Here is a 12,899-nt window from a genome sequence, read left to right as displayed (position 1 = left end):
AAAAGCAAGCACATTGCAAATAATCAAAAACCACAACTATGGTAATAAGCCATTATTTTTTACCTTGTGCAGCTCACCGGGGGATCTCATCCCTCCGGGGGCCATCTCCTCGTCCTCGATGGGGGCCATCACCTTGCCAGGGGAATACTGCTTCTCAACGGCGACTATCTCATCAAACTCGGTCTTGAGCCTCACATAGGTGGCAATCACAGCTTCTGGGGTAGGCACGGTGGGGCCCTTGCTGTTCTTCCAACTTTCTTTGAGGAGTTTGTCTGCCAACATCCTCAACTCTTTGGCCAGTGCTTGTTTCTTGGAGTTCTTCGTCTCCATGGGTTGGCCCGCCAACATGGTCAACTCGTTGGTCGGTGCTTGCTTCCTGGAGATCACTATCTCCAGTGGGTTGTCCGCCGGCAACTCTTTGCCTACTGCTCCAGGATCCATCAATGAACTGACAAACAAAAAGCAATCGAAAGGAAACCACAATCGCAATGAAAACGGGAAAAGAATAGGATGTGAGAATCGGTCGGTGCTTCGCAAAAAGAAGATTATTGGAATGAAAATATAGCAGCATAACTGATTCGCCCACCTTTCCTTCGTCGGTAGAGAAGAAAAATGGCAGAAGTGAGTAGCCTGGAGTGAGGTTTTGTTCAAGAAAGGGAAGAAAGGGCTTGAATGAGCGTTCCAATGAAATGATGGTTGCTTCGTCCAGTCCAACTTGGAGGCCACCTTACCACTGCTGGTAATGGTGTGGGTTTTGTGATATGATGGGTCATGACGACCACACCGGGGTGATAGGTGAGTCTCGACTGTAGCACCTCGCTGTGATTTGGTGGATGGCACGCAGGCCCGGATGCTTTGAAATGTCATTAACTTGATTTTAGTCTCTTAAGTATTTGGATCCAAGCATGGATGAGGCTAACAAGTTTTAGTCCCACTACTTTTAGTCATGAGACTAAAACGTATCAAAGCACTCTCTCAGGATGGTCATAGTGGGGAGTAACTTTGACTAGTGTCATGCATATGACACTAGTGTAAGTTACTACCTCCATAGTGCAAAGTAACATAGTAGTTGTAGGACCTTGAGAAGAGGTGTATAGAGGGGGGGGTGATTAGACACTAAGTACCAAAGTTGCAGTTTTTAGGTTTCTTTAAATTTGGGTGGAGTTTAGGCACAAGTTTAACATTCACAACATATAGCAAGCAAGCATGCAAAGATTATATGAGCAGCGGAAAGTAAAGCATGCAACAAAGAAGCAACCTTGTCTATCCCACCATGGCCGTCGCCCACGAAGGACTTGCCTCACTAGCGGTAGATCTTCACGAAGTAGGCGATTTCCTTGCCCTTACAAACTTCTTGGTTCAACTCCACAATCTTGTCGGAGGCTCCCAAGTGACACCTAGCCAATCTAGGAGACACCACTCTCCAAGAAGTAACAAATGGTGCGTTGATGATGAACTCCTTGCTCTTGTGCTTCAAATGATAGTCTTCCCAACACTCAACTCTCTCTCATAGGATTTGGATCTGGTGGAAAGAGGGTTTGAGTGGAAAGCAACTTGGGGAAGGCTAGAGATCAAGATTCATATGGTAGGAATGGAATATCTTGGCCTCAACACATGAGTAGGTAGTTCTCTCTCAGAAATAGGATGCTGGAAGTGTAGGTTCAGTCTGATGGCTCTCTCCACGAATGAAGAGGAGGTGGAGGGGTATATATAGCCTCCACACAAAATCTAACCGTTGCACACAATCTACCAAACTCAGTCAGACCGATTTAGCAAATAATGTGACCGTTAGGGTTTTCGGTGGGACTGAAATGCAACTCGATAGGACCGACTCTGTTAGGGTTAGGGCATAACGTAATCTCGGTCAGACCGATTACACAAACTCGGTAGGACCGATTTTGGTAATTAGCTAACCACAGAGTTGGTCAGGCAAACTCGGTTGGACTGATTATCAAACTCGGTGGGACCGATTTTGATAATGAGTCAACCAGAAAGTTTGCATTGTAATCTCGGTAGTACCGATTGCTCAAACTCGGTGAGACCGATTTTGATAATGGACATACACAAAGAGATTACAATCCCATCTCGGTGAGACCGAGATCGCTATCGGTGGGACCAATTTGCCTAGGGTTTGTGGCAGTGGCTATGACATCTGAACTCGGTGGCGCCGGATAGAAAGAATCAGTGGGGCCGAGTTTGACTTTAGGTTTAGGACATATGTGTGGAAGTGGGAAAGTAGTTGAGGGTATTTGGAGCATATCACCAAGGACTTGAAGCAAGAGGCTCATTAAGCAACACCTCATCCCTCCTTGATAGTATTGGCTTTTCCTATAGACTCAATGTGATCTTGGATCACTAAAATGTAAAATGAAGAGTCTTGAGCTTGAAGCTTGAGCGAATCTTTTGTCCTTAGCATCTTGAAGGAGTTCCCACATCCTTTAGTCCATGCCACTCCATTGTTGAACTTATCTGAAACATACTAGATAAAAGTGTTAGTCCAACAAGAGATATGTTGTCATTAATTACCAAAACCACCTAGGGAGCACTTGTGCTTTCAATCTTCCCCTTTTTGGTAATTGATGGCAACATACATCAAAGCTTTAGATAGAGATATAAAGAATAGCAAGTAAAGCTTTGGAAAGACATGTAACAAGCATAGGCTCCCGCTACATGTATGCAATCATGTGGATATTGAAAATGGAAGCATGTGATAGCATAAGCATGATAGAGCAGGCTGTGTTACATGTATCTTGGCCATATGCATCAGAGCAAAAAAAATATTAAAGGAAATACCTTCATGCCCATGAGTCCTTCTTGCAAACAGTACGTACATCAGCAAGAATTCCTCATACACATGATTGTGATGCATATACTTACCTTGTAGTCTTGAGTTGGCTTAGTATGAAATGAACCTGCATAAACAAGGTTAGATAACACAGATACATCTACTAGCCAGAGCAAACAAAAGATATCACAAGAATACCAAGACTGGGATGACATGTAGAGAGTGAGTACTAGGTACCACAGTTGATTAGACATGTCCCCAAGAGTAAAGATATGCAATGAATTTAAATGATCTCTTTCCCTTAGATGTCTTGCTCCCCCTGAATCTAGCATAGGATACTGGGAGAAGATAGGGAACAGAAAATCAGAGCTGAAGGAAAACAGAGCTGAAAGATATGAATGATGATCAGAACTAATGCAAACTAATGCAAATAAGCACATATGAACATGTCTTTCCCCTCAAGAAGACATGTGGCATCTCTCCTCTTGAACACCAAGCATCTGGGATCCTTGAGAAATACTTTCTACTTAAGTATCCTCTCCCCCTGGAGATCTCTGTCTCTCTTCCTGAAGGATCTCTCTCACCCTATGAGATGTGATCTCTCTCTAAATGATAGGCTTTGATGTGATCTCTCTCTCCCCCTTTGACATCAATTTCCAAGAATGGCTTGATAAAGATGTAATCTCTCTCTCTCCCTCTGGAATTTTTCGTGAATGGGTTTGATCCTTGAGTCACAACATAAAGCAAAGATTAAAAATGTGATGCTTGTAGAGGACAAGATTCATTGAGTAGAGCTGGATCAGAAGAAACTCAGAATATGTGGCAAAGAGTTTTTCCAGTTATGAAATCGGTGGCACCGAGTGGTATGCTTCTGTCGTACCGAAAAGATTCGGTTGGACCGAGAATAAAAAATCGGTGTAACCGAGTTCATCGCAGAGAAAACACTTGTCACCTCAGCTCACTAGACTAATAAGATCTCACAACGATTTGCAAGGAATTTACTGAAAGATATGCAAGGAATTAGATGCAGAAAATGCACAGAAAATAGAAAGAAATCTAGATGAAGTTTTTTTTGAAAGGGGAAACACAAATGCATGAGACAAATTCAAAAAAAAACAGAAGAAAACACAAGGGAACTTCATCTAGAAATGGTCGGCGACAAAGTCACCTATGTTAGAGTATGTTGACTTAGGAGTCAAGTGAGATCACTTGATCATAGGTCATACTCATCGTTTAAGCTCAAAATGGGGTTGCCATTTTCCGTTTAAGCATCTTGATGTATTCACATCTTGTCGAGTTGCTTTATCTCATGACTTGGAGTAAAGCTTCTCTAAGATGGAATAACATACCTTGGTTAGTGGTGTTGTCCATGTAGTTGAACTTGCGTGAGTTGCTCGAGGTTGATGTAGCTCATCAAGAATTTGGAGCACCACTTGGAATTTGAGTCCATCTACCTACATGGGTTAGTTCTTGCAAGGAAGATCACTTGTGTATCCAAAAATGACAAATCATGAAGCTCAACATAGAATTTGTCAAAGGATATGTTCGAATGGTTTCGTGCTTCCTTGTCTTCAACCACCTTTGTATAGAGACTTTGTGATGTAGAGATTGCTCAAGATATGAGTAGTTTACAATATGATGGAATTTGATTCAACCAAGTACCTACATGGGTTAGATAACATGCAAGATACAAGTATATCCAAGACATAAGATTTTCATCATAAGAGAAATATCAAGGATTAGTCATAAGCTCATGTCTTGCATGTATCCAATGGAGTTTCTACTCCAAGTTTGAAGCATCAATGATGTTCAATTCTCCTCTTAACCTGCAAAACACTTTCTCATCAAGAGGTTTAGTGAATATATCCGCTAATTGCTTTTCGGTGCGAACATGCTTAAGATCAATGTCACCCTTAGCTACATGATCTCGAATGAAATGATGACGAACTTCAATATGCTTAGTTCGAGAATGTTGCACATGATTATGACCAATTTTGATAGCACTTTCATTATCACAAAGCAATGGAACATGTCTCACATATATCCCATAATCTTTAAGAGTTTGGGTCATCCAAAGTAATTGAGCACAACATGAACCAGCGGCAATATATTCAGCTTTGGCGGTGGATAAGGATACCGAGTTTTGTTTCTTGGAAGACCAAGAGACAAGAGATCTACACAGAAATTGACAAGTACCCGAAGTGGACTTTCTATCAACCTTGTCTCCGGCATAGTCCGAGTCGGAATAGCCAACAAGATCGAAAGAGGCCCTCTTAGGATACCAAATACCAAAATTTGGTGTATGAATTAAGTATCTCACTATCCTTTTCACGGCCTTAAGATGACATTCTTTAGGAGCAGCTTGATATCGTGCACACATGCACACACTTAGCATAATATCGGGACGTCAAGCACATAGATATAACAATGAACCAATCATAGAATGATAAACCTTTTGATCAACCGGTTCACCATCTTTGGTCAAATCAAGATGTCCACTAGTAGGCATGGGTGTAGACATACCTTTGCATTCTTGCATATTGAACTTCTTGAATAAGTCCTTAGTGTACTTCGTTTGAGAGACAAAAGTACCTTCCTTAGTTTGCTTGATTTGCAAGCCAAGAAATAATGTGAGTTCACTCATCATAGACATCTCAAACTTCTCCGACATTAGCTTCCCAAACTTTTCACTAAAATGAGGGTTAGTTGAACCAAATATAATATCATCAACATAGATTTGACACACAAATAGTTCACCATTAACCCTTTTAGTAAAAAGAGTAGAATCAATTTTCCCAATTTCAAAGCCTTTTTCAAGAAGGAACTTGGTCAAGCATTTATACCATGCTCTAGGAGCTTGTTTAAGACCATAAAGAGCTTTGTGAAGTTTGTAAACATGATTGGGTTTCTTAGGATTGACAAAGCCGGGAGGTTGTTTAACATAAACTTCCTCCTCTATTTCACCATTTAGAAAAGCACTTTTAATGTCCATTTGGTACAAGGTGATATCATGGTGATTAGCATAGGCAAGTAAGATGCGAATGGACTCAAGTCTAGCAACGGGGGCGTAAGTCTCACCATAGTCCATACCTTCGACTTGTGTGTAGCCTTGGGCGACGAGACGTGCTTTGTTGCGAACTACTTGTCCATCTTCATCTTGCTTGTTGCGAAACACCCACTTGGTACCGATGATGTTGTGGTTGTTGTCGGGCTTCTCAACCAATGTCCAAACTTGGTTCCTCTCAAAGTTGTGTAGCTCTTCATGCATAGCATTTATCCAATCTGGATCTTCCAATGCTTCTTCGACCTTCATAGGTTCAATGCTAGAGATGAGAGAATAGTTTTCACAAAAGTTAGCTAAACGAGTTTTAGAGCGAGTGATTCTCCCGGTTTGAGTATCATTGTAGATTTGCTCGACGAGATGGTCTTTTGCAATTCTTGGTCGAACTCGTGAAAGCTTTTGCTTGGATCTTCGTTGAACATCTTCTTCATCTTGTTATTCTTCTTGGCCTTCTTCATTGTTGTCGTTGTCGTTCTCTTGTCGTGGTGGAGAAGGAGGTCGTTGACGTTCATCTTGATGCACTTCCTCGTTTCCTTCATCTTGGTGTGTCCCACTTGTGGATGCTTCCCTATCAACTCTTGGTTCACCTTGTCGTGAAGTACAAGCTTACACTTGGACAGACGAGGTACTCTCCTTCACCTCCGTTGGACGAACCTTGCCAATAGACAAGTCTTGGATTGCTTCCGAAGGATCTTTGTCTCCTACATCAATCGACAATTGCTCTACTTGCGAGCCGTTAGATTCATCAAACTTCACATCTACCGTCTCTTCAACCTTTCGGGTGAAATTGTTGTAGACTCGGTAAGTGTGAGAGTTTGAGCCATAACCTAGTAGGAAACCTTCATGAGACTTAGGAGCAAATTTAGAATGATGATGCTTATCAAGAATGTAGCACTTTGAGCCGAATACTCAAAAGTATCCAACTTGGGGTTTGTTACGGTGAGTAGCTCGTATGCCGTCTTGCCGAGTAGCTTGTGAAGATACAAGCGATTTGTTGCATGACAAGCTGTCTCAACCGCTTCCGCCCAAAAGTGCTTTGGCGTCTTGTACTCATCAAGCATCGTTCTCGCCATTTCGATGAGCGTCCGGTTCTTCCTCTCAACAACTCCATTTTGTTGAGGTGTGTACATAGCCGAGAACTCGTATGAAATCCCTTCTTCGTCAAGAAAGGTGTCCACATTTGTGTTCTTGAACTCCGTTCTGTTGTCGCTGCGAACCTTCTTGATCTTCACTTCAAATTGATTTTGGGCCTTCCTAGTGAAGTTTTTGAAGATCTTCTGAACCTGCGATTTATCATCAAGAAAGAACACCCACGTAAATCTGGAAAAATCATCAACTATAACTAGACCAAAAGAATTTCCACCGAGACTCTTGTAAGAGTTGGGACCAAAGAGATCCATGTGAAGTAGCTCAAGTGGCCTCTTCGTGGTCATGATGTTCTTCCCGGGATGCCTTCCTCCAACCTGTTTACCTGCTTGACAAGCACTGCAAAGTCTATCCTTATCAAATATGACATCATTAACTCCAAGAATATGATTCCCTTTAATAAGCTTGTCAAGGTTTCGCATACCAACATGACCTAATCGTCTATGCCATAACCAGCCTTTTGAGGATTTAGCAATGAAGCAAGTTTTAGGTTGAGCCTTTTTAGTGAAATCAACAATGTATAGATCAGCTCTACGCACTCCGGTAAAGACCATTTTATGATTGTCTCGACGAAACACTTGGCAATCAATTTCAGTAAATAAGACATTGGAACCAAAGTCAGCAAGTCTAGATACTGAAAGTAAGTTGTATCCAAGAGATTCAACGAGCATGTCATTTTGTATGGAGCTATCATGTGAGATGGCCACCTTACTGAGGCCAACCACCTTACCCTTTGAGTTGTCACCGAAAGTGACATACTTTCGAGGACTATCATTATCAGCAAGCTCACGAAACATGTCTTTATCTCCGGTCATGTGATCCGTACATCCACTATCAAGAACCCATTCCTTTCCTCCTGACATATATCCCCGAAGATTTGCCATAAGACCAAAATGTCTCATTGTATCATCAAGATCGAAGTCACTATCATCATCCTCATCATAGTATCCATGTTCAACATCGTCATGTAGTGGATCAAATCCTAGAGAAGGTAATTCATTAGAATGATTTTGACAATGATCTTGTCTATGAATTTTTATAGCTTCGGAAATAATGTCACTAATAATACCAACATTTCCTTTTGCACGCATAAGGTTTGTAAGCTCAAATAGACGATCACCAAACATAGGATCACTAGTATTCATTTTACTCAAAGCAATAGACTTATGGAGAATTTCATCAAGATTTTTCAAAGAATAATCAGGAAATCGTTCCTCAAGAAATTTCCATATAGTGTAGGCACACTCAAGAGTAGGCAGTTTTATAATCAAGCTTCTAGGCAAGCCTCTAGTGATAAGATTAACAGTTCTAACATTCCTAATCATGTCAATAGACTCATCAAGGGTAGGATGTATAGGATCAACACAAGATGCACAAGGACTAGCAATGTACTTGTTCAAATGATATTGATTGAAAATTACAAGCATCTCATTTTTCCACTCATGAAAATACTCTCCATCAAGAATAGGCACTCTATGTCTAAGACTCCCCAAAGTAGACTCATCCATCTTCCTCCAATGGTGATTAAACCATGGCAATGGAAACATGGCTCTGATACCACTTGTAGGACCTTGAGAAGAGGTGTCTAGAGGGGGGGTGATTAGACACTAAGTACCAAAGTTGCAGTTTTTAGGTTTCTTTAAATTTGAGTGGAGTTTAGGCACAAGTTTAACATTCACAACATATAGCAAGCAAGCATGCAAAGAGTATATGAGCAGCGGAAAGTAAAGCATGCAACTTGCAAGAATGTAAAGGGAAGGGTTTGGAGGATTCAAACGCAATTGGAGACACGGATGTTTTTGGCATGGTTCCGATAGGTGGTGCTATCATACATCCACGTTGATGGAGACTTCAACCCACGAAGGGTAACGGTTGCGCGAGTCCACAGAGGGCTCCACCCACGAAGGGTCCACGAAGAAGCAACCTTGTCTATCCCACCATGGCCGTCGCCCACGAAGGACTTGCCTCACTAGCGGTAGATCTTCACGAAGTAGGCGATCTCCTTGCCCTTACAAACTCCTTGGTTCAACTCCACAATCTTGTCGGAGGCTCCGAAGTGACACCTAGCCAATCTAGGAGACACCAGTCTCCAAGAAGTAACAAATGGTGCGTTGATGATGAACTCCTTGCTCTTGTGCTTCAAACGATAGTCTCCCCAACACTCAACTCTCTATCATAGGATTCGGATCTGGTGGAAAGAGGGTTTGAGTGGAAAGTAACTTGGGGAAGGCTAGAGATCAAGATTCATATGGTAAATGGAATATCTTGGCCTCAACACATGAGTAGGTAGTTCTCTCTCAAAAATAGGATGCTGGAAGTGTAGGTTCAGTCTGATGGCTCTCTCCACGAATGAAGAGGAGGTGGAGAGGTATATATAGCCTCCACACAAAATCTAACCGTTACACACAATCTACCAAACTTGGTGGGACCGAATCATTAAACTCGGTCAGACTGATTTAGCAAATAATGTGATTGTTAGGGTTTTCGGTGGGACCGAAATGCAACTCGGTAGGACTGACTCTGTTAGGGTTAGGGCATAATGTAATCTCGGTGAGACCGATTACACAAACTCGGTAGGACCGATTTTGGTAATTAGCTAACCAGAGAGTTGGTCAGGCAAACTCGGTTGGACTGATTATCAAACTTGGTGGGACCGATTTTGATAATGAGTCAACCAGAAAGTTTGCATTGTAATCTCGGTAGTACCGATTGCTCAAACTCGGTGAGACTGATTTTGATAATGGACATACACAGAGAGATTAGAATCCCATCTCGGTGAGACCGAGATCCCTATCGGTGAGACCGATTTGCCTAGGGTTTGTGGCAGTGGCTATGACATCTAAACTCGGTGGCGCCGGATAGAAAGAATCAGTGGGGCCGAGTTTGACTTTAGGTTTAGGACATATGTGTGGAAGTGGGAAAGTAGTTGAGGGTATTTGGAGCATATCACCAAGCACTTGAAGCAAGAGGCTCATTAAGCAACACCTCATCCCTCCTTGATAGTATTGGATTTTCCTATAGACTCAATGTTATCTTGGATCACTAAAATGTAAAATGAAGAGTCTTGAGCTTGAAGCTTGAGCCAATCCTTTGTCCTTAGCATCTTGAAGGAGTTCCCACATCCTTTAGTCCATGCCACTCCATTGTTGAACTTATCTGAAACATACTAGATAAAAGTGTTAGTCCAACAAGAGATATGTTGTCATTAATTACCAAAACCACCTAGGGAGCACTTGTGATTTCAGTAGTAGTATCATAGATTGCTTCATTTATTATTCCATAGACTCATTTTGCCTAGTAACGAGTGTTCGCAACTGCCACGTTCGGTTTTCACTTGGCTCTTCGCCTCTTCGAGAAGACGAACAATGATGTTACTCCTACTTCTACAGTATCGAATCCACTGCTGCATGTCCGTCCACCTCATGCGGGAGGCATAGCTTGTAGCGAAAGCTTCTACTTACTGCTCCTGCCTTTGCGTCCATGATAGGTGGGCCCAACAGGTGGTTGGCCCACCTGTCATGCAGCCAAAGGCAGGTGTAGTTAAGGCACCGGAGCTCAGTCCGCGAGGGAGAGGGCGTCATAGTAATCAAATTTCTCGGGCTTGTATGAGTTGACGCGACACATCAAAGCACTGCATTCGATAAAACTCTTTTTACACATTTCAAATGGGCTACTTCGTATGTAGGAGTAGACATATTCTGCTTCGTATGTACTCCCTCCATTCCAAAATATAAGTCTTTTTAGAGATTTCACTATGAACTGGAGTACATACGAAACAAAATGAGTGAATCTACACTCTAAAATATGTCTATATACATCTGTATGTAGTTTGTAGTGGAATCCCTAAAAAGAGTTACATTTAGGAACGGAGGGAGTAGTCACTTGTTGCAATCTCTAAAAAGACTTATATTTGGAAACGGAGGGAGTACAACGCATGCATGCATGCCGTGACTTTCCTTTTGATACTTGCATGTGTTGATTTGATGCACCTTGCCAAATTTTGACTATAAAATTAACTAACCAAATTTTCATGCATGTCACAAAAAATCACGGGGCTGTTTGGATTGCGACTATGTTTGTATTATGTTGCCACATTATTTTTCCCACACTTGCCACACTTGCCTAACCTGAGTTGCTCAAATTGTTAGACACACTTTGGCTTGCCTAAGGGAATCTTGCCACAATTTTTGTGTCTATGACATGTGGGGTTCACTGCTAATAAAAAAATTCTTGTCTTAGGTGTGGCTAATAAAAAAGACTTATATTTAGGAACGGAGGGAGTAGAAAATATAAATAATAATGCATGTTGGGGCAACCCAAGTTTCCGCTAATTTTAGCCGTGGGCTTGTTCACAATTTTTACGAGGGGGTGGTTGTTCATTTAATGGAGGGACTTGTAGTACTACCAGACTTGAACGATACAAAGTGTGACCTAGCACACCGTAACACCACTTGGAACAAGCGGGTAGCTATCTCAAAAAACAATCAACAACTAAAAAAACCGCGACCTGACATGTAGTATAGTACACAATTTTAAACGATTGTTTTGACGGAGTGAAAAAGGAAAACTACCCCACTACTTATATATAGGCCGGAGCCTCCGTGCTTGCTTGCTAGGGCTGCTCTATTCACACACTCTCATCCTCTCCAGATCTAAACAAGATAGGGGTAGTAACCCTGTCTTTCTCCCTTCAAAAAACACTGGCTTTCTATCCTCACCGCTGGTTACAGATCCGGACGTATCCCCCTCTGCCGGTGAAGGGGAGGAGGGGCAGCGTTTAGGCCGTCATCGACAGCGAGGGAAGAGACCCAGTGTCGGCCGCACCGTTATCTCTCGCTGAGCGCCGGCGCGGGAGGTCCTTCGATCCCTTCATCGTTGCCTGTGGGCGGATCCGGCCTCCCGCCACCCACCTATCCACATCCTGACGACCTTCAGGTATATCTTCGTTCGAAATCGCCTTAGCTCTACTTCCCCAGCTCGCTACGTTGCTGCATGTGCATCATTTTCTACCTCTCAGCCCCTCTCGATCGGATGGTCCAACGTCACCTATTTTTTTCTTCAATTGTTAGAGGTAAAGCTACTTCATGGAGTCAAATCTTGTACTCCCTCCGTCCGAAAATACTTGTCATTGAAATAAAGTGGGGGTGGGGGAATTTAGTATGTACATCGGACTTGGTACAAACAGGAAGGAAAGGGGATGAAAGTAGTACAGACTGGTCATCCAACCGGTCTCTTGGTTGAGAAGGGAAATATAGGGGTAACGCTGTACACACTGGTATGACCAAGGCTAGATTTGCTATCCACACATAGGAGTAGGTTGCTAGAGTGAACAAAAATGGGACCAACCCAGATATGTTTCTGGGATGTTTGTTTCTCGGGGCAACAAACTATGAATCACCACTTTATGCCCCTGTTTACGTACATGGTGATGTACTGCTGGTGCACCCACTGTCCCATGCCCTTATACCAAATATTTAGGCTCCGGTCGGAATAAAGGGGCAGAAAACATAGGTCTTGATGAAAATAGAGGAATAGGAAAGGAATGTAGGTATAAAAGTATGGAACAGCGAACCGGAGGAAACTCTCAAGAGAATGTGTTCGGATGGACTACGAAATGTACAGATTTGTTTTTTTAGAGTAGCATGCTTGGCAGTATGAGATGCTATTTGTTTATTCAGCTGCACATTGACTACTCTTGTCCTCACCTCACGTACCACACATAGGTTGATTTTTTTATTCCGGCAAACACAACACAGCAACCTGTCTAATGCATGGCAGCGAGCGCCTGCCTCGGGTTTCCTCCCAAAAAATGAGTAGCGCGTGGATGTTTCTAATCCGATGGAATCAGTATTACCAGAGCAGCTTTCCTATGAAACACTATTCACTTTTCCCGTGTTCCGAACGGTT

Source organism: Triticum aestivum, chromosome 7B, assembly GCF_018294505.1.
Source record: "Triticum aestivum cultivar Chinese Spring chromosome 7B, IWGSC CS RefSeq v2.1, whole genome shotgun sequence".
NCBI lineage: Eukaryota > Viridiplantae > Streptophyta > Magnoliopsida > Poales > Poaceae > Triticum > Triticum aestivum.
This window is presented reverse-complemented; position numbering follows the sequence as displayed.